This window comes from Callorhinus ursinus, unplaced genomic scaffold, assembly GCF_003265705.2.
Source record: "Callorhinus ursinus isolate GAN/ISIS: 27379988/994484 unplaced genomic scaffold, GSC_fseal_2.0 scaffold10, whole genome shotgun sequence".
In the NCBI taxonomy this organism is placed as follows: Eukaryota; Metazoa; Chordata; class Mammalia; order Carnivora; family Otariidae; genus Callorhinus; species Callorhinus ursinus.
Window position 1 is genome coordinate 12605944 of NW_027397072.1, and position 25461 is coordinate 12631404.

Consider the following 25461-nt stretch of genomic DNA (forward strand, 5'->3'; position numbering starts at 1 on the left):
CTAGTATCTTAGCTTCCTTGCTTTCTGATACAAAACTATGTTATCCTGACAACAATCCCAAAGAGCTAGGTTCTATTATTATTGGCATTTTACACAAGATAAAACTGGGATTGCCCAAGGCCACAAGGCCAGTGAAGGTGGAGCTGGGATGTGATCTTACCCCTGACTCCACAAACTTTTGACCATTATGCCACATAGTCTATTTGAAGAGATAGAAGAACACAAAAGAAATAATTAGCAAATTAGCAAAGAGCGTGTTAAATTAATTTCACTAGGGGGCCATTAGACTAAGGTGGGTTTAATGCTTAGCAGCTTAGTAAGTAAACCCATACCTAAGCCTGCAGTTGCCTCAAGGTTAAGAAATTGAAACCCAAGGACAACCAATCACAAAGAGCCAACTAGGCTTTTCCAAGTAAGGCACCCTCTGGAACAATAGCCAATCAAATAATTTTCTTGCTTTGCTTCCGCTGGTCTCCATAAAAGTCTTGCCCCTAGTTCCTGTCCATGGAGCACTCCTAACCAATTCTGGTTTGGTGCTGCAATTGAAATCAGTTTTTGCTCAGATAATGAACTCCCCACATTTTAATATGCCTCAGTTTATCCTTTAACAAGTGGCATATATTTTTTGACTGATTCATCAAACATTACTGGGTTCCAGTCATATGCCAAGTTCTGTGAGATGAATAAGTCAGGGTCTCTGTTGTCAAGTTGCTCACGTTTCATTGAGGGCTAACCTTTGTGGTCATGGCAATGGGTTTGAAATGAATTCAGTGTGGGCTGGGGAGGCCCTGGGGAAACTTCTGGGATGGGACTGGATCTGCCCTTTGGAGGCTGATTAAGAACTTTTCTGGGATGAGGCATTCTAAGCAGGGGCCCATTCCAGCGAAGGCCCAGAGGCAGGAACCAGCCTGGCGGAGGGGGTGGCAGGTGTCTGTACTGTCTCAAATTACTAATCTTCCATAGGCTTGACTCCAAGAAGAGTGGGGATCATAGATCAAGCATGCCATGTAAATGACTCTTACATGGCGAAAGAACTTCCAAGCTCTGTGTTATAGGGAAGCCCAGAGTTATGGGAAGACTTTACCCACCCACCCCCCGCTTTGCTCTTTAACACTACAGTGTAGTTTTTATAAACTGTGCCCTTGCAGAATGGTAACGGTGGTCCATTTAACCTGGGCATTATGGTCGCATATGTGCATATGTTCTGTGAGCTCTCAAAGTGTAGAGGCCATATCTTAATGGCCCTGTATCCTCAGTGATGCCATATGGGTCGGTTCTTATTCATTTTTTTTAAAAAAGGGCACCTGGGTGGCTCAGTTGGTTAAGCCTCTGCCTTCAGCTCAGGTCATGATCTTGGGGTCCTGGGATCCAGCCCCGCATCGGGGGCTCCCTGCCCAGCAGGGAGTCTGCTTCTCCCTCTCCCTCTCCTACTCCCCCCTGCTCGTCATGCTCTCTCTCTCTCAAATAAATAAATAAAATCTTTGAAAAATAATTGAAATGAATTTTCTTCTAAAACGTTCATACCCTTTGATTGGATAAGTTCATATGTGTCTCTGAGACTCTATTGCAAAGAAATAATCAGGGATGTGCCAAAGATGTTCATGATAGAAGCATTTGTATCAATAAAGTATTAGACACCACCTAAGGGTGAATGCTTAGTCACACTGTGGCCCATTCTAGGCTATCCTGGGTGATTTTCTTGGACCTTGATGTAGATATTAAACATCAGGTTTAGGGGCGCCTGGGTGGCTCAGTTGGTTAAGCGACTGCCTTCGGCTCAGGCCATGATCCTGGAGTCCCGGGATCGAGTCCCGCATCGGGCTCCCCGCTCAGCAGGGAGTCTGCTTCTCCCTCTGACCCTCTTCCCTCTCGTGCGCTCTGTCTCTCATTCTCTCTCTCTCAAATAAATAAATAAAATCTTAAAAAAAAAAAAAACATCAGGTTTAGGAAGAGGTTTTAATCTTATGAGAATATTCTCAAGTTAACTCGAAACGCTCAGGGTATGAAATTAGAAACACACCATGACCCTGGCTATGTAAAAACAAAAGGATAGAGAGGCCCGGCAAGAAAACACCAAGATGTCAACATGTCAGCGAGAGCTTCTCCCTGGAACGATTCTCTTCTTTTTGTTTTTCTCTGTTTTCTGAAGTTAGGCGTGCCTTACTTTTCTACTACGTGAAACAGAAGCCATACAAAAGGATGGCCACTGCACTTCTTTACCTACGGATTCGACATTCTAGCAAGTTAAAAGCTCGGTGGCTTTTGCTACCTCAAACCCGACAGGGAAGGCAGGAGGTGTGACGGATGCCCTGGGCAGAATGGGTGGGTGAGGGGGTGGGCCCAGCAGAACAATTTGAAAGAGGGGTGAGGTCACTCAGTCGGTGAGCTGATGGGCTGGAGGGGTCCCCACCTTGGTGGCTCCCACCCCTGCTCTCGGGCTACCTGAGGAGGTAGCTAGCCCGAAGCTGGTGGAAACTCCAATTTAACAGTCATTAGGGGCACAGTGGGCTGGGCGATCAGCGGGGGCTTTGATGTGGTTAACCTCGCTGGGGGTCAGGCGGCTCTGACCTCGGCAGTGTTGTGGCTCTAAAGCCGAGGTCGGGTCAGTGCTCCCATTGTGTGGCTGGCCTGCATTAACTCCTGGGCCGGAGAACAGGGCCCGCTCCGCACCGCCCGCCTCCCGCCCAAGTGGGCCAGCTTTGTTCCCTCCCGACCGGCTCCCATTGTGCCTACTCGTGGGGGGGGGAAAGGCCAGCATTCATTTCCTCACTCGAATGGCTCCTTCCTCTTCCAGCCCATAAGCATTTTGTCACTGTGACCCCAGAGGTGATTCGGGTCTTTTGATCTTGCCTACCTAGAGCCCCGCTCCTCCGCAGCCCTCCGGGGGCGGGGGGGGCGCTAGACGCACCTACTGGAGGGAGCGCCCCCCGGCCCAGTGGGCCCTGGGTGTGTTGGAACGTAGCTAACCGGAGAGGGTGGGTTCTCGTGGGGGTACATTCCAGTCTTCCTTCCAGTCTTAGGAGGCCCTTGCTCCTCAAGATGCCAAAGCCAGAAGGCCTGGGGGCTTCTTCCTTCCTGCCCAGCCCTCCACAGACCCACCAGGCCACCCCTCTGCCCCTGGGTCCCTCCAGACGCAGCACATTTCCCAGGACTCCCTGCTCGCTTGCCGTCCCCTGCAATGTCCCGGCCTCCTCGGCCTCCACAAGTCCCCTGTAGACTCCACACCAATGTGACTCCTCTGGTCACTGGGCCTCAGGTCTTGCAGTTCTGTGACCAGCTGCGGGCAGTTACAGGCCCTGCCCCACGGCCCGACTGGGAGCTCCCTGAAGGCAGGTACCCCGTCCTCCTCCTTCTGATGCCCCTCCTCCCGAGAGGTGACTCCAGCGGGGCCTGGAAGAGAGAAGGTGCAGGGTTGAGTCGCTTCTAGCCAGCTGTAGGGTGACTTCTGACCCCTTCAGAAGGAGCTTTATAGTACAGGCCGGAGTGAAGAGGGTTTACGATCTGAACACTTCTGACAGGTCCTCAGGGCTTTAGAGGGGGGCAGGGGTATCAGGAAGGGTTTCGGTGTGTTTTTAAAATGTCTGAGGTATCAATTCATTTGCTCGCTTATTTATACAAACCGGCATCGAGCGCCTTCTCTGGGTAATTATTAAATTGCTTTTAGCACTGGGCATGCGGAAGGGGAAGAGATCCTGGTCCCTGTCCGTGGGGCCTCAGTCTGGTGGTGCTCACGGTCCGGATGCAGGGAAGCATGGCCCATTGGAGGTGTGATGACGGGTAAATTCTGGTGCATGTTGAATTCTACGTAGAGAGAGCAGGAACTGGACCTGAGCGGGAAGGTGAACCTCTTGAGACAGGTCTAAGATGTCCAGAATAACACATTTATTAGGCAACGTTGTACAGCCTAGGAGAATTACTATATTCCCTCCAAAGCGCATGATCTTGGTTCAAATTCCACTTAGTTGTTTGGAGGAAACTACACGGAAGCATCCAACAGCAAGTTCAGTGCAACCTCGTCTGTCTGCCTGCAGACAGCAGGACGCACTTTACTGACATTGGTCTCTAGGCCTCTTCAGGATATTTGGGCTGGCCCTTCTGCAGCCAGCTAGAGCTGCCAACCCTTGGGGATCTACCCAAAGCCCCCCTCTGCGGCAGGGGTGGGGTCTACTGTTAGCCTCCCAGCTGCTTGCTCCTTTCCCGCCCAGTTTTAGCGCTGTCCGAAGGTAAACTTGCTTCCCTTCATGAATACACTCATTTCTTCCTTTCTTTCTAATCAACAATCTATTCTTTGTCTGTCAACAGACAGACAGAGTTATTTTCATGCATTCATTCCACAAATGCTTTACTGAGTGCTTGGAACCATATTCACTTCAGGAGCTATCAAATGAACACACAGTGGTCTCTGCCCTCGAGAACATTATTTTAGTGAGGGTCACTGACCAGGCCACCTGGGAAGAGCCACGGTGAGGGAAATACCACATGTTAGCAAAAATCCGAGAGGAGACTTAGCCTTTTCGGGGGTATTCAAAGAAGGCAAAAGTTCTGCCAGCTGAGATGACACTTGCAAGATTTTAAGGCATTAGCCAGGTGAAGGAACAGGGTTGGGTGGAGACCCATGTTTGCATTCAGAAGGAAGGGGGGGGCATGGGAAAGACCTTGGAAACCACGAGACTGAAGCAAGAACTCAGGAGATGCCCGAGTGAGTTCTGGCCCTTGTTTCTGAAGGGCCCTGAGGGCATGGGGATTCGAACTCCGTTCTGTCACTGTGGTCCCTGTGTTGGCACCTCCCGCTGTATCCTGAGGATGGAGCGGGCTGGGACCATTACCTCCTGATAGAAGCTGTCTGCTGGACTCTGGCTCCCACTTTCCAACAGGACCCACTTTTGTCACATGGAAACACCCCAGCAGCACACAAAAGCTTCGCCATCCTCCAAAATGTTGCGTTGTCTGTGCAGCTGATTTCTGAGAAGAGTCAGTGGCTTCAAACTGTTCCGTATTCAGTTGGGTGGCTTCCCCCCCAGCCCCAGGCCATGAGGATAGATGCCTCTGAACGTGCTGTCTGAATCTAAGGCGGAAAGATAATTATTTGCCTTTCTCATAAGGAAAAGCTAATTACTAGAAGGAATCCCAGCATAATTACACAGTTAGGCTCAGTGTCTTTGTACACATCACTTCCTGACAAAGACATCCCAGTTAGCCTGTAGCCATTTGAAGGAAGAGGGGATGATCATTTCTGGTTCTTTCTAGCTAGCCCACTCTGTGCCTGCCCATTGCTGTGATGCCACTTGGGGTAAGTAAATCGAGGCAAGCAGCTGGGTAATAGGAAAGGGAGAGTGGTGCCCTACGGACGTTTGCTCCTCACAGTTACCCTATAAGGGAGCTACTAGAATGTTCTATAGGTGAGAACACTGGTGCTGAGGGACACATGTCACTTGCTCAAGGTCTCTTTGCCTCTAAGAGTTGGAGTCGGAATTTGAACTTCAGTCTCTGGCTGGAGAGCTTGCCTTTTTCCCCACAACCACCTCACTCATGGTTGTTGACCTGGCTGTTGGGGTGCCCTATGCAGAATAGCAGTGTGTCCAGGAAGGGAATGAGGAATTTGCTTCTCAGTGTGGCAAGGAGTCGAGGGCTGGGCTGGGGCTAGGTGGGGAGGGAAGAGAATGTTCAGTATGACTGAACACTTGCTGTGTGCACACCCCTGGAACAGAGGATGGGATCAGAGGTGCAGTCCTCAGGGTGGGAAGGGGGGGGGGTCTCACCAGGGGACCTTTGGATTCCTGCAGGCCCGTCATGTTCCTGGCACAGATGATGACCAAGCAACAGGGAAGAAAACCTCCCAGAGGGGGAGCCTACAGGACTTGATGTCTGTGTGTTTTTCTCCGCACGGAGAGACGGACCAGGAGGCGATGTGAGGATATTCCAGGCAAAAGAAAGCAACGAAGTGAGCAAAGGCCAAATGCACACTGTGGCTGGATGTGAATAAAATAGAGGGTGAGGGCCATTTTGTTGAGCGGGTGGTGACTGCTGGCCATGATCTCATAGAACCACTGGGACTTCTCATCTGGAAGGAGAAGAGGTTGAACCAGCTGATTTTAAAGCTCCCTTCCTATTTTGACACTCTGTGAGTCAATGTTTGAAATATATTTAAATATTTATAATGCTGTTTGGTTACATCTATTGAGAATCTTAAACTCTTCATACCGTTTGATCATGTAATTCCACTTCATGAAATCTTTCTAAAGGAAATTTATAAACAAGTATGTTCATTACATCATTGTTTATAATAGGGAAAAATTAGGAATAATCTAGAGTCTCAACAATAAGCGATTCACCATGGAAAGTGTGCTCCATCCTCACAATAGGTTTTCTACAGTTATTGAAAGGATGTTTACAAAAACGTTATAAGAGCAGAGGGAAAATGGTTGTGTCATAAACACTAAGAGGGAGGGACAGGATATAAAACTGTGCATTTAGTCATAATAATGAAAAAAACCACAGTGTCACACAGCAGCCGACACACAGTTACGCCTAGAAAAAATGAGAAAAAAACCATTAATGGTGACCATACTTGATCGATGGAACTCTTGTGAATTTAAAAATTAATTTTATTTTTTGAATAAGAAAGACAAACTTTATTAATATGTTTAAAAAAATAAAATGCAAAACAATGGCAACAAAATCACATGCGAAGGCCAGGTAATTCTTTCTCCTTTTTCCGGCAGTCGATGACGATGGCTGTGTCCATGGCTTGCCAGAAGGCAGCTAGCTGGAGGCCTCAGAAGAGTGTCTGCGGGAAAGACTCTGCCCGGAAGCCCTTGAGACAGTGGTGGTTGGTGGGCGTTGGGTCCAAGATGGAAGTTTCCGAGTGAGACCAGCTCCTCAGAGGCTCTGGCAGACACACCAGGGGGTAAGACTGAATCCCAGGCATCTGTCAGGACCTGCAAAAACCAGCACTGACATGAAGACAGTGGTGAGTCTGTCTATCTAGGGTTTTGTGAAATGTTGAAATGGCCTAATTTCTATCTTTAATCTTCTTGGGAAACAGTGGGGGCTGAGAAGTTGCATGGCAGAGACTAGACTTTGGGTCAGAGATTCAGGCTCAGGCCCTGCTTCTACTTCTTCCTTCTGGGGTCTTGGGTTTCATTCATCACAGAGGGAATTACAACACCGCCCCCAAAGAAGCAGGCCCGGAGATTCCGGTGAGGTACTGTCTGCCCAGTACCCGACTTGGAGGAGGGACTCAGGCCGAGGGAGCTCATGTTCGCAGGATCCTTCTTAGCTGACGCGTGCTGCCTCTTCCTTTATTGGCAAGAGATGTTTCCCTGCCTATGAGCCTTTGCTGTGATGATCCCAGGTTTAAATTAGCTGGTTTGGTTCATGACATGGCCTAGTAGGCCGGACACACCGTGTGAGCAGGCACTAAATTAGTCCCACAAAGGATGTTGCTTTACTGATGTCCTGCACTGATGCCAATGAGGATGTCCCCCGCCCCACAAGACAAAGCCAACGGCCAATCATGTCACCCTCCCGAGGGGTTCCACAAGACCTGAGAATGGGAGACGAAACCAGCTCGTACGGTGGCCGGCAGGGTTCTGGGCACGACTCCTGGCAAAGCAAGGTTTTTCTCCTTCTGCTGCTGTCCTCTACTTGCCTGGCACTGGGACAGAGAAGAGTTTTAGATTCCATGGATAGAGGCAAATCTCCCCATTGTTGCCCAAGGGGGATTTCACACATGCTGATACGGATTTTCTGGCCAGATGGTTCTGGGAAGCCCTGGGAGCCCCAAGATGACCCAATAAGATAGGAGCTGAGGCAGCTGGGGTTTGTGGGGTTCCCAGGGAGATTGCCGGGTCTAGAAAAAGCCACTTACCTGATGCCTGCCATTCTACCAAGATAGCTCCCATGACCCAGAGCCTTGAAGGTGCTTTGGCTTCAGGGCCTCCCTTTAAAAGTTCGATGGTCTTGGGAAGGTCACATCCTATGCCGTTAGAAGTCACTGTTATTAAGTCGGGTTAATAGAGACAAATAAGGAGAGGGTGCTGGGCGTGTTTTGAGAAGTTGGGACAGCAAGAGTGAAATCAGACAGGAGACTAGCAGTGGAGACACTGTAGACCAGTCCTCTCCAATCCCCTGGGGTTGAGATTTCATCCACTTTTAAATTTAGTGTAAGTTCAACCTAAAGCAAGATTATGAGTAAGGTGGGAGAGAATCTAGGAGGACATCTCAAGGGCGGGAGGGGTCACCGAGACAGTGGGGCATGAAGGCATGATGCACAGGAGGGAACCCGGCTGTTCGTCTCGGGATTGGGAGTATGTGGGTTTAGATGACCTTCACAGCCCAACTCCTGGGAAGGAATGGGTGCTGACCCCTTTATGAGAGTTACAGTTGTGGTCCAGGCCCTAAGCCTTCTATCCTGCCTGGGCAGCGAAAGCAGGCTTCGCCCACTGGGATGGACAGGCTACTTCTGATGCACTGATGCATCGGGTCGTCAAGGAGTCAGGATCCCCTGGGAATCGAAAGGGGACTACTGTAAAGTCATGACCACGGGCATGTTCACACTTCACATGTAATGTTATGAAGGGAAGGTTCCTTTTCTCCTGGTCCCACCCAGGCACTGACTGCAAAAAGGACTCTAACACCTTTGAGCCACAATCCAAAGATGGGGAAACTGAGGGCCAGCGGAGGCAGTGACTTACCCACGGCTACTCCCAGAAAGAATTAGAATGAGTCGCTACCCCCTTGTTTCCTTGACCTCCAGGACCCCCATTCTCCTCTCCATGCCACCCAGCGTCAGACCACACCCCTAGGCAGAGAGCTTCTCAGCGTTTCCTGCCTCATGTGTGTAATTGTGGGGATTTATTGTGGCTGGGATTTTGTTTCAAGCCTTTAATATGATTAGCAAACATCAAATATCAAAAGCTTATCTAGTAAACACCTCCTGTCCCTGCCATGGATGTTATGGTCAGCTTCGGATTGAAGTCGAGTCACATTTCAAAACAGATGCAATTTCAAGAGGCCAGCCTGAGGCCGCCCACATCTGCTGGCCATGGTCTTTCGTGTGCGGTAACTGGCATTGTTGGGGAGCCGGGCTGTAAAAAAACCTCAGCCTGGTCAGCAGGACCTGCTTACAATGCCTGGAGCTGTCCGGGGGATTTTAAAAATGCAGCTGAGCACTCTGAGTCTGGTGGGCAGTCTGCTGGGACCAGCACAAGCTGTCCGTTTAGGACTGGGATGTTCAAATCGAATATTTATTATCTTTGACCCAAAAAATCAAGTGATATTATTGATTCCGGCAGGAGTGGAGGCGGGGGCCCGGGGGGGGGGCGGGGGAGATGGTGAGCGTTTGTCAAATAAGACTATTGTGCCCTCCAAATCTCTCCATGAACACTGAAAAAGCACGCTTCCATCCTTGCCGTAGAAATGAGATTTAAAAAAAAAAAAAATGTCTGTCCCATTTGTGAGTAAAAGTGAAGTGTGAACCCAAGGCATGCTCATCAGTGTATGTTTTCCCTGGGGTCCGCGGACATGGTTGCTGACTGCATGCCTTTCCTTAAACGTGTCAGGACCAGAGCTTGGGCTCTGCCCGGTGTCCATTGAGAGCTCTAGCTCGTCTTCAGGGATGCAGGGTGTGTGTGTGTGTGTGTGTGTGTGTGTGTGTGTGTGTGGGCGTGCAGGAGCGTTTGAGTGTGTGTGAGAGCCTGTTCTTCCGTGTGATTCCAGTCACTGCAACACACGCACCGCCCTCCCCGGGCGCCTTTCTCTCTCCACCGCTCTCATGGGAAGGAGACAGTCTATCTGGGGGACTAATGTTTCTCTGGGCGTCGCAGTGCGCGGATCGGAGTGACCCGTTGCAGCTGTCTCCGGCAGCAGCTCCGAAACTGGCCATAGCCCAGTGGGTGGCAGGGTGGTTTACACCGTGGCAAATGCATTCCTAATGGGGCAGCCGCTGCCGGCGCGGCCAGAGCGGGAGGAGCTGGTGTAATGAGAGAAATTGTTCTCTGCCACCGGGTCTGGCGGAGTTCACCCGTAAATGAAGCTTTGCTGCTTCTCACACAGGAGGCATTTATTTGGTTTCGATTCCTAGAAGCTGATGAGGAGGCGGGGCTGACCCAAGGAAAAAGTTGGCCAGGAGTCCTGCGAGGAATGCGGTGATGGTTGGCACGCTCGGGATTCGAGGTGGGTGTGAACCGGGCTGCCCCAGGTCCCACCTGCAGGCTGCAATGTTGCTGAAGCTGCAAGTCACCGGGCTCTGCTGGTGCTGCAGCATCTTGAGGGGCACAGGAGCAGGGGGAAGGGGGAGGGCTCACTGGATCAGGGTGGCAGAGGGGTGGGACTGGAAGGGATTTTCAGAACTGCTGTTTCACCAGCAGAGACCACAGTGGCCAGTGGCTCAGGGTACTGGCATCACGACGAGGGCTAGGACTGAAGTTCAGGGAGGATTTACTTTTTCTTTAATGTGGTTTTTAATTTTTTTTAAATCAAAGTTACGTATGCGTATTGTTTCAACAGTTCTGCAAGGCTTCTTAAGAAAAGCAAGTTTGCCCCCCAGCTTCCTCCCTATTTGCTTTTCCCCAGAGGCGACAAGTTTTAACTCTTAAGACTCTTGTCGTGTTCCTCCACCTCTGTCAGTAAAATATTGCTTCTGGATGTGATAGTGTGAAAAACACTCTGTTGGCTTCCCACTATGGAAGATGACGATTTAGCTTTTTTGGCGACTGTCCCTCTTGTCAACATCTGTTGACGGAAACATTGCATTCCTCCCGTACATCACAACTTTGGAAAGGGGCCAGGAAGGGGGTGCAAGAAACAGAACATGGAGCTCAGACTCCCCAAGCCAGGCCAACATAAAACTGTTTCCCAGGGAATTGTGGCAAATGGGGAGTTTGGGGCTAAAATTACCCAGGTGAAGGATGCTTGGTACATGCAGATCCCAAAGCCATGTGGTATATTCCACAAGGCAGGGGATTTTTAGAAAAGTTGCGTGTTGGTGGAATGTGTCATTCCCTACCTTTCTATCCCTTGTAATACTTTGTGGAAGGGGACCTAGTTGGGTTAGAAACACATCTTCCTCAGAGTGCGGGAGACCCAGGAGAGGCATGCAGGGGGCAGGCAAATAACGAAAGAGCTATGGCAAACGCATTAGAAGTGAGCCATCTGTCCCCACGGCAGAACGGATCCAAGAAAATATGATTCTGATCACAAGGTCCTAGGAAAGGGAAGAATCCGTTTACATTTATGACCGGCAGGGCAGGGAGCATTGTGCCCAGCATAAAAGGTGCTCAAAACATAGTTGTCTTTAATAAACGAAGCAGCTCGTTTTGCAGATGGGTACACCGAGAATCCAAGATTTAAGGTCATACAGAAGATTGATGGCAGAGCTGGTAGAGGGACCCGGGACCCTCCCTCCCTCCATTCCTTTATCCCTCCCTCCCTCCCTGTATTCGTGTGTTGAGGACTACTCAGGCCAGGTATTGTTAAAGACGCTACGGATTAAAAAGACAGAAGACCTGGTCCTGAGCCAGAGGAGCTAAGAGTCCTATTGAGAGACAAGTAAACAAACAATGCAGAGGAGTATGGGGGATGATAGAGGCAAAGTACTTGAGGAAGGTACTTGAGGAAGACAGAGAAGGGACAGGTAACTAACTGATCAGCATTCAAGGAAGTCTTCCCAGAGAAAGTGATAATTGAGCTTGATCATGAAGGAAGAGTAAATGTCAGCTAAGAATAGTCAGCCTTTCATTCTGTGATCACTTGACAGTGGGCAGGGAAGAGCCTGGAGGCAGGAGGTCAGGGAGGAGACTTCTTCAGGTGAGAGGGGACATAGGTTTGAACTAGCAGGACAGTAGCCAGGGAAACTGAGGGGGCAGATGGGAGAAATACTTTGGTATGAGGACTGACAGAGCCTGGTAGTTGGCTGGAGGGAGGGGGTGAGAGAGGGAGGCTCGAGACTGATTTCCAGATTCCTGATTCAGTTAGGGGCCTGGACGGTGAGGTCATTCACAAGAAAGGAGAACATAAGAGATGAGAGAGGTTTTTTTTGAGGAGGAAGAGGGTGAATTCAGGTTTGAACTTGCAGAAATCGAAGAGGAAATGTTCAGTGGGCACTTGGGTTTGCAAGGACCACAGACACAGAAGAGAGGGCTGGAGGTGGGCGGGGTGTCCGAGGCCGAGGCTGGCCATCGAAGCCATAGAAAGGAACATCAACCAGGAGCCTGTGCAGTAAGAGAAGGAGAGGTTGAGGACAGAGCCCTGAGGAGTATCCCAATGTCAGGGATGGTGAGAGAGAGACTGCATGAGGGTATCTGCAAAGGAGAATTCAGAGATAAAGGAGGAGTTCCTCTCAATGAGAGAAAAGAGATTACAGGAAGGAGATGATGGTCAACATGTCTAATGCAGCAGGAAAGTCTAGAAAGGAAAAGACTGACAAAGCCCACTGAGTTCGGCAATGTGGTGGTAGGCAATGTTGGTGAGGGCAGTGTTGATGGAATGGTGGATGGAGGAAGCCAGAATTCAGTAGGGCGGGGAGCCCTGGGGCAGCCAACTTCCATGCCTTATAGGATCCCTGGCTGGCCTCAGGATGAACAAGATCAGTGTGCCTGGAAGGCACCACTCTGCAAGCCAAGCTCCTTGGGACCGACTGAAGAGCTGCCCTAGAAGACAAAGGACTGTAAATGGGATTCCAGCCCAGGCTGAGGCCAGGCCATTTGGACTGGTGAGGGAATGAGGCCCATTTCTGCCTTCTGGTGACCATATGTCCTGGTCAGTGTGTTTTCTTCTACTCTGAGTGGTGTGTAGGTTTAGGAGCACCTGGTGCCTGATATTTGCTGCTGCTTCCGGGTGGTTGGAGTTCACCCAGAGTAAGATATTGCAGAGCCAGAACCCAAGGATTAAGTACAGCCGAGTTTCTTTTAATTCATTAAGGAGGCGTCCTTCTTTCTGATGTGGAGACTGAGCTAAGCAGTGGGATGTCTATTCTTTAGTAAATCAATTAGCAAATCTTCTTGTATGTGTGGTCTCTAAACCTTGGCTTGGGTGAGGAACTTGCATTCATTCTTTGGATGAGAAAAATAAATGACATAGACCCCAAATAGACAGAAGTGTGGGCAGAGGGGTGTGGCCACTTTATCAGGATTTCCGCTTGTTTACTTAATAAGACATTAGATGCCAGGTAAATAAAAAAAGATGCACGTTTTCCACGGATTATTTCCAGGTTTTTGCTCGGATTATTATTTTTTTTTTTTTGCACAGATTTTTTTCCAGATTTAATATTTTCCTTTGAGTTTCCACAGTGGGGTGGTTGGAGACCCAGTACTGATCTGGGCCCAAATGGTACTGAAACCTTGTCATTAAAACTCTGCCTCTTCTGAAAAGGGATAAGGGAGAGCTTTCAGTATTGGTGTCCATGAAACAAAGCCATTAATGAATGAAAGAGCAAAAGAAAGATGTGAATCTCTTATATGGGGGGAAAAAACATGACAGGTCATTGAGACGACATGCTATTTCAGGTGAACACTACCTTTGGCTTCAAGCTCCTTGATCCCGAGTCAAGAAGGAAAACAGGCTGGACTACGTAATTGTCCACATGAAATTCTCATTAAAATATGATCAGTAGTGACTTTAGAGATTATGTAATTGTATTTGTGGATGAAAGGGTAACTGTTTGGAATAAAGTTGGTATGGAGGATGCAGAACCCCACGTGCTTCACATCTCCCAGGTACTGGTGTCGGGCTCCCGGGAAGAGTGCAAGTCACTTTTCTCATTCAGCAGCGTCATGTCACATATGGGGAGACTGAGGCCAAAGAAGTGAATCCAGTTGATTGGTTGGTAAATCAGGACTAAGTTCTATACCTTCCACCTGCTTTTCTGTCTACAGTGATTTCAGGATTCTTTTTAATTTAAGTGGCATTTGATTTTCATAAATAAAATTCACTAAAAATTGGTCAATTTCACCAGCCAGAGATAGGTACTGTTAGCATTCAAAATGCACATATACAGGGGCGCCTGGGTGGTTCAGTCGGTTAAGCATCTGCCTTCGGCTCAGGTCATGATCTCCAGTTCCTGGGATCGAGCGCCACATGGGGATCCCTGCTCAGGGGGGCAGTCTGCTTCTCCCTCTCCTTCTGCCCCTCCTCCCACTGTGCTCTCTCCTTCTCTCTCCAATAAATAAATAAAAATCTTCAAAACATTTAAAAAATGCACATATGCATACACAAACCTATACAATTTATAGATTCTGTACATGTAAAATTTTTTTTTCTTATTTTTTTCCTTTTGACCCCCTTCACCCGTATCTTCCACCCCCTACCCTCTGACTCTGGCAATCACCCATCTGTTCTTTGTATCTATGGGCTTGTTTTTGTTTGTTTGTTTGTTTTTGTTTTGTTTTTACTCCACATATAAGAGACATGATACGGCATTTGACTTTCTCTGTCTGACTTATTTCACTTAGCATAATGCCCTCGAGGTCCATCCCTGCTGTTGCAAATGACAAGTTTTCATTTTCTTTTACATCTGAATAATATTCCATTGTATATATACACCACATCTTCTCTATCCATTCATCCATCAAAGGACTTTGAGATTGTTCCCATCTCTTGGCTATTGTAAAGAATGCTGCAATGAACACGGGGGTGCATTTATCTTTTCAAATTAGTTTTTTGTTTTGTTTTGTTTTCTTTGGGTAAGTACCCAGAAGTAGAAGTGCTGGATCATAGGGTAGTTGTACTTTTAATTTTCTGAGGAAGCTCCATACTGTTTTCCAGAGTGGCCACACCAGTATGCCTTCCCACCAACAGTTCCAGAGGGTTCCCTTTTCTCCGCATCCTCACCAACACTCGTCATTTCTTGTCTTTTTTATGATGGCCATTCTAATTGGTGTAAGGTGATATCTCGTGGTAGTTTTGACTTGTATTTTCCTCATGATTAATGACGCTGAGCATCCTTTCATGTACCTGTTAACGGTCCATCTGTATGTCTTCTTTGGGAAAATGTCTACTTGGATCTTATGCCCATTTTTAAATTGGGTTATTTAGTTTTTTTTTTTTTGCCACTGAGTTGTAGGGGTTCTTTATATATTTTGGATATTAGCCCTTTATATTATATATCAATTCATTTCTGCTTTTTTAACTTAACACCTCATAAATATTTTACCATGATGTTAGGAATTTTTTTGTAAATGTGATTTTTAATACTTACAGAAGATGCTATCATATGATATATCATGTAGTGAACTTATCTGAAGATTGGCTGTATTTTTTTTTTTCCAGGTGAAATCTGCTTAAAACTATGCACGATACACATCAGCCCAGCTTTTTGAGGGCAGGCAAAACAACCCCACCTACCCCCAATTTTCTAGCTTGAAGAGCTTGACTATACTTCCCACATGATGATATTTGGGTACTATGGGCCCCTGGTTTCCAAATTCCTGAGTGACTTTGGTTATCTCAGTACCTTCTGCCCCTAAAGCCAGGGTGTCTCCTCTCAGCCTGATTCCCACATCTTAGCTTGCCTAGCTTGGCCCTCTGTGACTGGGCCAGAAGCCCTCGGCTTTTCCCCAGTCAGCCCAGGAGCAAAAGGAAAGCCTTGGACATTTCCAGCACTGTTAGTAGAGCCTCTGATGGGGTTTTGCATTTGCTAGAGAGAAAGAGTCTTTGGAATTTTAGAACGGCCAACATGAAATCAATTCTTACAAGACTAACAAATTAGGAAAGAATGAGGAAGGATGCTCAGAGAAATGACCTCAGGTCATTGCCAGGTCCTTAAAATGCCTCCTGAATCATCAAAGAAAGATTGCATTACTGCCCAGATGGTTATAATGTCAGGTTCAATTTATTATCTCTGGATGCCTTGAAAATTAATCATTGAAGTTTAAGTATTTTATTATTTATTTATGATCTATACCTTGCTGACTTCAAAAATGAATCAGAGGTAGTGTGCCATATTTTAGTTTTGTATTTTATTTGTATTTTTTTGCTAAAGTAAATTGTGCATTGTTTTAACAACAACAAAAATCCCTTGCTCCGCTCTTCATCTCCTGATTTTGCTCCTTTAAAGCGACCCAGTTTCAACACTACGTTGGTTTTTACATGATTTATTTCCATTTTCTATGTGCTTATATTGCTATTTTTAAATTTATTAATGCTAGGCATTATCCATATTGACTGCCAGCACACCTCTGGTTGATTACTATGCGTTACTGATTCTTGATGGAGCACATCCAGAGTGAGATATTACAGAATCAGAATCCAGGAAGAATATATTTAACCTTCAGGTTACTTTAGTAGAGTTGAGGATTTAAATCTCTTAAACCATGCCCTTTACTTCCTCTCTTTCTATTCTCCCAATATAATTACTCAGTAATCTGCAGTTAGATCAATAGTCAGTATTTACATTTTTACTATGAAAATGTTGCTCACTAAAGAGCCAATTAGTATGTATTATGAATGCTCTCCTTTTTCAATATAATTTTTTTGGTTTCTTCTGGAGTTAATAATTCCTTGCTTAAGACTATGTCCATATTTTTAATTTTTTAAAAAAAGATTTTATTTATTTATTTGACAAATAGAGACATAGCGAGAGAGGGAACACAAGCAGGAGGCATGGGAGAGGGAGAAGGAGGCTCCCTGCCAAGCAGGGAGCCCGATGCGGGGCTTTATCCCAGGACCTGGGATCATGACTTGAGCCGAAGGCAGACACTTAACAACTGAGCCACCCAGGAACCCCATATTTTCAATTTTAATCATTAAGGTTTACTGACAGTGTTTTGCAAATGCTTATATAAAGCAGACCATCTATCAGTTGCATTTTCCCACCTCTAGAACATTCTCTCATTGCTCGTTGTCTTGTGCTCCACTTTGGACTGCTTTTTAAGCCTGATAGTCAGCTGTCATCCTGGGGTGTGGTAGACTGCATCTTAAAACATACTCACAGTCCCTTCCTGGAGAGGATATCTCTGAGTCTCATTGATATGAGGTTTAGTCCATTGGCCAATGAAATGTGAGTAAAAGTGGTATGTGTGTGTATCATTTCTGAGAGGAAATCTTAGAGCCAGAGTATTGTTTGCCGTGGTCTCTGTTTTCCTCTGCCATGATGGCTGTCAACATTGCAGATAGAGGATGCTCTGTCAAGTCAGTTCTGGAGCAAAGATGACACGGAGCAAAGCCAAAGCCAACCCACAGTGGACATGTAGCAAGAAATAAAGCTCTGTAGCTTTAAGTCCCGGCATACCATAGCCTATTTTGTCTGGGACATGTGACTTATCATCGCTGCCTTTTCCTGTTGCCTCTTCTGCTCCTGTTCGTTTGTTAAACTGATCTATCACCTCTCTCTCTCTCTCTCATCAGCTATCTACTGATCTCTTCTGTTGTTTAACCCCTTGTTTTGGTGTAGCATAACCCATGCCAGCTCCCTAAGAAATAGTGTATGGGCTGTAAAAGTTTTGAGTTCTTGAAAAACAAAAAATTTCTCTATTCTATTTTTGTATTATTTAGCTAGTTTGGCTGGGTATAGAGATCTATGTTAAAAATCGCTTTCTTTCAGAAAAATGAAAGCATTCTTTGTATTTTAATATTCTATGTTGCTATTAAGAAATTTGATACCATTCTGATCCCCAAACCTTGGATAGAATTTAAATATTCTTCCCTGGAAGCTTTTTTCCCCTCTTTAGTTAATGGAGGTTTTAAGATCTCTCTTTATCCCGGTATTTCGAAGCTTTACACTGAGGTAACTTACTGTGGGTCTTTTGTCCTTTTTTTTTTTGTCGTTGTTGTTACACTTTCAATCCTGGGGCTCGTGATCTTCCCTTCTAGGAAGTTTTTTTTAAAGTAATTATGTCTGTAATAATTTTCTCCCCTGTTTGTTCTTTTTGTAAATAACATTAGTCAGATGTTGACTATTCTGGATCGATCCCAACATTTCATCTTTTCTGTCCTATTTTCCAATTCTTTGTTTTATATATATGTATATAGAACACATTAAAAGTTTCCATAACTTTATTTTCTGATCTTTCTATTGAATTTTCTAGTTTCACTATGTTGTTTAAGTCAAAAGAATCATTTACAGGAGAATACAGAAGAGGTGACCTTGGGGATCTAAATCTCCGATACTTAGCCTTAAAATCTGTATGAACCTAGAAGCCACTGAGTTTAGCGTCTCCCAGATGAAGATGATAGGTTCCAGAAAGAAAATGACTTATCTAAGGCAATGTACCATGCCTTCCTACTTCCACCACAACATTATGCCTTTTCGTCTTATCATGGCTAAAACTTTGTTTCAACTCTGGAAGGGGCACTTTTAGAGTTAACTTCTGAATGGGAGAAGATAATGGAGATTGGTTGGGGCGGCACTAAAAAGTAGGCACTTCATGTAATGGTGAGCAAGCGTCACTCAGAGACCCGGAAATCTACTTCCTCTTCTGTCTCTGACTTGCGCTCTGATTTTAACAATTCGTTTCATCTTTCTGGACCTTGGGGCCCTTATCTACAAACGGAGGAGCTTGGAGTAGGTCATGGCTTTTCAAAACACATTCCTCAGAGCCCCAGAATTTCCATGGGTGCCCTGAGCCGCGGTGGCTTAGAGAGGGGGCTAAAACAGTGAACAAGAGGCAGGGCTCTGGGCCCTTCCTCTGCTTCTTCCTGAGCTGTTCCCCTTGGGTCTGTTTTATGTATTCAGTTTTCATGTAAGATTTTATCTCAAAAACAAGATTCTGTAGGTTAAATGTTTGAGAACCACTGGCCTAAAGTTCTCTAGCCTTTCTTCTGGCAATGTGTTTTTTGCCTCTCTGATTGTAGATGTTTTTTTCAGAGACTCATTTAGACAGGCTCAAATTTATATGCTGTTGAGCTCTTTGGAGTTCCTATAAATTAGGATGCACATCGAGATAATTACCATTCTGGAGTTCTAAGCACTTAAACACAAGTCAATCCTTATAACCCCCTTTTAAACCAATTGCCTCACTGCAGACATGGTCACTCAATATATATTATCAAATGCCAATAAAACAGGAAACCCGATCTTGCCATTTTCCCGATTAGATAGTACAGATGGGTTAAAGCCAGAATCTCAGCGGTCATTCTGCTGGTGGGATCTGGCTTCTCTCTGCAGTCAAACTCTGGTCGTCGGGCCAAGCACAGAGACATATTCAACACCTTTCCTCCCCTTGGCTCTGGAGACTCACGGAATAGACCAGCTTGCAGTCCTTTGCCTTTGGGAAACAAACTGGTTTTCGGCTCTGTTCCAAGTCGACTAATCATTAAAGGACACCACAGATCCAGGCCAAGCACTACTATCAAATGGCAGGGCTGGGAGGGAGCAGGTTCACGTCTGAGGCTGAGATTAAGGAAGTCAAGGTCAGTGGTGGGTCCCAGAGGACCACACAGATGCCTTCTCCGGGGCACACCTGCTCTGAGGAAGAGTACGGTGACCTGGGGACTGAGGCAGGGATTGGCTTTAAAATCAGAAAGAAATTCATAGAAAGCCCTTAGAAGTCAAACGACGGAGCCTCTTCACTGAATACATGGACAAAATAAAGCCCAGAGAAGTGATACCCCTTGCCCAGGGTCACCCCTAGGTCGCAGTATTTTGCTTCTTCCAGTCTACATGGTGGGACCTCAAGCTTCTCCCAACAGGCACTGGGAGCGTAAATGAGGTAACTGGCCAGGAGTGCTTCCTTGAGGGGTAGCCTTCAGGAGCGAGGGTGAGGGGATGGTGTTTCCCACCACGAGCCATTCATTGCTCAGCAGGCAGAAGGCAGTGCCCAGTAGCCAAACCCAGACCCAGTTCATCACAACGTGAGCCTCTCCACCCCACCCAGCACTAGGGACTTTGGAGACTACCCAGTGTGTGCAGGAATTCCCTCCTGCCCCCCTTGGCTGTCAGCCCACACCAGTCTGTGCCTGTTAAGTTTCTCTTCAGTTAAAAATGTGACCCCACCCTAAACCCTCAGTCCTTGGGCCACCTCTGTACAGAAGCCTCTGTTGTGTGTGTTACGGATGGAGCATCCTGCCCTTTCTGAGGTTGACAGTCTGTGACGATCCTGATAGGGACAGGGAAACTCACACATATCATTTACTTCCGTAAATAGTCATGCCATTAATGAGCATCCAGCCAGCGGAGAGGGTTCATTTGCAGACTCCCAGACCACAGGCTTCGGTTTCCGGAAAATGCAGATCAGGACAGCAGATGAAATAAAGCCATCACCAGCCCACAGGACAGTCTCAAGAGCAGTGACAGTCCCAGTCCACCACAGTTGTTGCCGGGGAGCAATTTGCCCTTGAAGCCAATATCCCATCCCGAACCTGACAATTTCATTTCCCTCCCAGCCCACCTCCTGCCCCGAAGATCTGCTGAAACTGCGAGTTCCATCTGACGAGGCGGCAGGATAATGGGTGAGTCCCATCCGTCCATCAGCGATAATAGTCACAGACACTCATGACGCCTTTTGTCTGCTGGCTTCCCTGAGGATGCAGGCTGGGGACCTGGGGTATTTACACTGCCTTTGTGTGTGTGTGCTTTTAACAGCAGCTCTCTTGTTTACTTTCCTGCCTTCACCCAGGCTGTTTACTACCTTTGCAGGGGCCCAGCCACTAAGTCAACATGCATTAAGACCCAACATCAAAATGTCATAATGCGAACGAGCGGAATTCAGAAAGGCCAGGGACATTGACTGCTCTGTTGGGTCCTGTTTAGTCTGAGGGTAATGAAGAGCTCACAGATGACCTGATTTCATTAAACTAGGTCAGATTCGGCTGCAAAGCGGCTATGACTCTCACCCAGTTATCCAGCAGGCTCTCCCTGCCCCCACCCCGCCCCCACCTCAGGGCTTGAATGCTTTCTGGGAATTAAGGCTGAGTTTTGTCAATACAGTAGCTAAATCTCCATGGAATAATTGGACCTTTCCCTTTAGCTTCTGTTTGTGCAGTGCTGAGGCCAGGCACAGGAGAGAAGGGGGTAGAAGGTTGGAAAGATCTGAAATTGCCTTTTGGAGGATGTTAGCCCAGGCCATATGATTCAGTTGTAGCCGATTTCTCTCGAGCCAAGCCTTCTGAGTTACAGCATCTTATCTGAGGGCTGAATTGACGGAGGCCGCTGAACCGGCGCAGAGAGGAGTTTCCGTGCAAACAAGGCTTTGAATGTGTGCAGTCTCTCCGGGAACACTCAAGCCCTCTGCAGACTTCAAAAATCTGACTGTGGGGAGCAGGGAAGGGAGCAGTCTGAGGGGGGAGGCAGGAAGCAGTGGTGTCTGCAGGAATGTTGGGGGGCCTAGGGGCTGTCCTTCTCGGGGATCTGGAGGCAAAGGCAGGATCCATGGTGGGCATTCTGGGCAGGCAGAACTCCGCTCATCCACATAAAAGAAAGCATTTCTAACAATTAGAATGGAACAAGGATCAGATGGGCTGTCAGATGAGATCATTTAAATGTTAGACTTTGTTAAGCATCTACGGTGACTCGGGCCTGATGTTGGGCACTTCACCTACCTTTTCTCTGAGCTGAACACCATCTCAGTTGAAGATGAGAGTTGAAGAATCCGAGGTTTAGACATGTTAAGGACTTATTTAGGGACCGGCGGGGATATGCGGCGGAATCAGGACTTGAACCCAGATTGTTCTGCGCTCACGCCCTGCCCACATCCACAGTCCCCCACTTCTTGCTGGAGAACAGGAGAGTAGAACATTGCTGGGCTTTGGCAGAGGGGGTCTCATGCATTGCTTGGAGGCTGGACTAGGTGCTTCTTCAGCTGACTTTCTCCGGGAGAGCTGTAGGCCTTGAGGATTGAAAAGTTCAGATGTCTTGTTCCCAAAAGAACCTGAGTAGACAGCTGGAAGAAAAGAGCAATTTTGGAGCACGATTTCCCTTACCCCCCTACCTGTCCAAGTCCTCCCAACCTTCCAATGCTATTTCTTTTGGGCAGCCTCTCTGGCCACCTCAGGCCTGAGGAGTCCCTTTGTTTGGAGCGCCCACAGTGCCAACTGGGCAAGCTTCTTCTGGAGACTGAGCCTGCTGGGTGCTGCGCACTGGGCACTCCGTATCCTTGGCTGAGGGTCTGGTCTCCCAGGGACTGGCCTGAATGCTGGACATCTCCGAGTCCTATGCAGCAACAGGAAAGGGCTGTGGACATATGGTTGGTTACTGAGGATAAACCGGATGTCACCTCCCCACCTCTACAGAGCAGGAGGAAGAAATGTCTCCCAAACAGAGCTTGGCGTTTGGAGGCAGAGGACAGGTTCTGGTTCTGGTTTACCGTCTGCTTCTGCCTGTGAGCCTTGCTTGCTTCATTTTTTCTGGACCTCTGTTTCTTCTTCTTGATGATGGGGTAATAACATACATCTTACAGAGTCCTGGGCAGGGTTGTATGAGATCATGCATATAAAGAGGCTCAGCGGGCTGTAAAGTGCTGGGTAGACGTGAAAAATACCCTGAGGCTGCAGAAACTGATCTGAGCAAATGTAAGCAAAACGGGGAATTTATCTTAAAGAAATGCCTTGGAGGTTGCTCCCTGGAGCCTCAGGAAGGACTGGAGTCTGGAACGACAAGTCCTTCCAAGACCTGGGCAGCATACTCTCTCTTGCCTTCACCTCTGCTTTTCCCTGTGTGTCTCTTTCTTTTTCTCTGTTTGCCAGTCAATATGGCGTGCAAGATGGCTGCCCCGAAGCTCCTGAAGTTACATGTCAGGGGACCCAGTCACGGCAGGGGCATTCATCTCCCTCTCAGTCCCACATTCCTGAGACAGGACTTGGATTGGCACAGTTTGGTCAGGTTGTTACTCCTCATCCAATCCTCTGGGGCCAGAGGTGTGGGGGCATCCTCCCTACAGCTATCTGGCTGGGGTGAATGCATGTGGAGGGAGCTCTAGAGAAGAGCTGGGAAAGCCAGTGTTATTGGGCTGGAGAGGCATCTCACAAGTATCTGTCATCCTTGCTTAGGTTATCTCATGCTGCAAAACAAAGTACCCCAAATTTCAGAGGCTGAAAACAACCATGCCTTATGCTCACTGATCTCTGGGTCAGGAATTCTAATAGGGCACAGAAAGGACGGCTTATATTTGCTCTATGATGTCCGGGGCCTCAGCTGACAGACTCAAAGGTTGGGGCTGGAATCATCTGAAGGTTTATTTGATCAAGACTTGAATAAGTAGGGGGGCAGTTGATGATTGCTGTTCCATGGGGGTCTCAGTTTCCACGTGGGCTTCTTCATGTGGACTCGCCACGTGGGCTGCTTGGGCTCCCTCACAGCATGGTGGTTGGGTTCCCAGGGTGAGCATCTGAGGAGAGAGGTGGGCTGAAGCCACAGCACCTTTTTGACCGGGCGTTAAGAGTCACACTGCATCGATTCTGTACATTGTATCCGCAGCATTTGTTAGAAGGAAGTCGTTAAACCTGACTCATGTTCAGCAGCGAAGGGAAGTTAAACTCAACCTTTTAATGAAAAGAGAGGCAAGGTTCTCAAAAATCAGAAGAAGATTGGAAATATTGCTGTGGGCTCTTTGGGGGAAAAGACAACCTGCCACACTATTTATAATTGTTTCCATTGTATGTTAATATTGTTTTATAAGTAAGAAGCTGGAAAGGCCATCTCTAGGGTTGCAGGCTATGTTGTAGGTCTCCCAAACTATGTTGGCTCGTGGTGCCCCCAGGCCAAAAGAAATACCTGACCGTTCTGTTGATTAAGTAGTTACATCCGATAACGTAATACGTATTTATCTCCTAACAAATTAGTAGCCATTGAATAGTAGCCAAAATCATACTCATACATTGGAAGAAAAAGAAATATTTTTATTTCATTCTTTTTCTTCTAAAGATTTTATTTATTCATTTGAGAGAGAGCGTGTGAGTGAGCACAGGGGGAGGGGCAGAGGGAGAGGAAGAGAATCCTCAAGCAGACTTCCCACTGAATGTGGAGCCCAACGCGGGCCCCAATCCCAAGACCCTGAGATCATGACAGAGCCGAAGTCAGATGCTTAACCGACTGAGCCACCCAGGCTCCCCTATTTCATTCTTAAATAACTACAGTAACAGGATGTGGTGAGCCTTGTGAGCCTCTTGGGTGCTACACAGCTTCTCTGGCATCTGATTGGACACCACCACCCTCGTTTCCTGTTTCACACTGATTTTCATACTTTATATGCTTGGTGTCGCTGAACCCCCAAACTCCGCTTTGCAAGGAAGGATATGATGTCATGGAGAGGAATATAGCACAATCTAATGCTGCATGAAGGAACAACTGTGAGCTCGTGGTTTACGCGATGTTTAACGGTTGTCAGGCATTGCTCCAAACTACAAAATTCTCTTCTGTGCTTCCATGAGTTGGCTGTAAGCCTCAGGGTACCTCCACACACGGTCTGGGAATCATGGGCTTAAACATAGTAGACTCAGAATCAGGCACCAAGCCATATGCCAAAGGTGCAGATTCTTAACTTCCTAACAAGGGCATTTGGATTTCAGATTTTTTGGATACTCTGAACTTGGCTAATTCGGAGTCTGTGTAGTTAAGCTGATTTGTTGAAACTGATGAATTAAGGAACCACTTTGGCTTTCTTTTATATGTAACACATGAGAAACAAGGATCTCTTCCCCCCATCCTCAGGGATGGTGAGCTATGAGTTACCTACTGTCTTTAAGACATTGACAGTTGCCCTGGAGAATGTCATATATGGAGACTGAGGGAAGGACATAGTATGTGGGGGACACATCTATGTGGTGAGTGTTGCCCATGCCAGGCCATGCTGCTCAAGAAAGGCAGAGTATAGTTTCATTCCAAGCTTAAGGCAGTCTTCTTTCCACTACCCTATAGTGCTGCCCAATACGAGGTGAAATATTACGTGAATCTTAAAAACTTAAGATAGGCCCACCGCATCTCTAAAACAAAATAGTTTCTGAGACCCCTGAAGTTAAATGAACCTAGAACATTGGCATAGTCTCTAAAGCAACTTCCTGTTTAGCTGAGAACTTTATATATGACCCCAATAAGGTCATTTGATAGCTCTTTAAGTTTCTTTAAATAGAGCACTGAAGTAGTAAGTTTCTTTAAATAGAGTACCGAAGTAGTAAGAAGTCATTATTTTTCTCTAAAGTCACTTAACAAATTGCAAATGAGAGAGAAAATACCCATGCAACTAGAGAGTTTATCACCTTGCTGAACTAAAAAATATGGCCCAATTTCTCTCCCCCCGCACCCCATTTCTCATAATTCTCAGCCAAGACAATAGGAGTCATGTGATGTGACTGAGAAATTGGGCCAGTTAAAAATAGAAGGTGCACTCCACCAAGTTCATTAGAAAGTTGAAGTCTTACTGTTGATTGCCGTTGATTTATCTCTGCCTGCCACATGTGTGAGGGAGCAGGGCGACAGACAATTGAACTCTGAGAGCAGCCCCGGCCCCCGGCCCCTTCCCTTCCTGCCCTGGCTGAGCAGCATCACCCACGTGAGCTCACCTGGGCCCTGATAATACCCTCCACCAGCCCCAG

At 47.1% G+C, this 25461-nt stretch overlaps 1 long non-coding RNA gene across 1 annotated transcript in view; it reads left to right on the forward strand.

Moving 5' to 3' along the window:
* Positions 1-9787: 9787 nt before the first annotated feature.
* The window catches only part of LOC141373549 (uncharacterized), a 41911-nt gene continuing 26237 nt past the window's right edge, over positions 9788-25461 (forward strand). Inside the window, exons 1-2 of the long non-coding RNA XR_012379629.1 lie at positions 9788-10176; positions 20320-20385. This is a non-coding gene — a long non-coding RNA (uncharacterized lncRNA). The remainder of the gene's footprint in view (positions 10177-20319; positions 20386-25461) is intronic.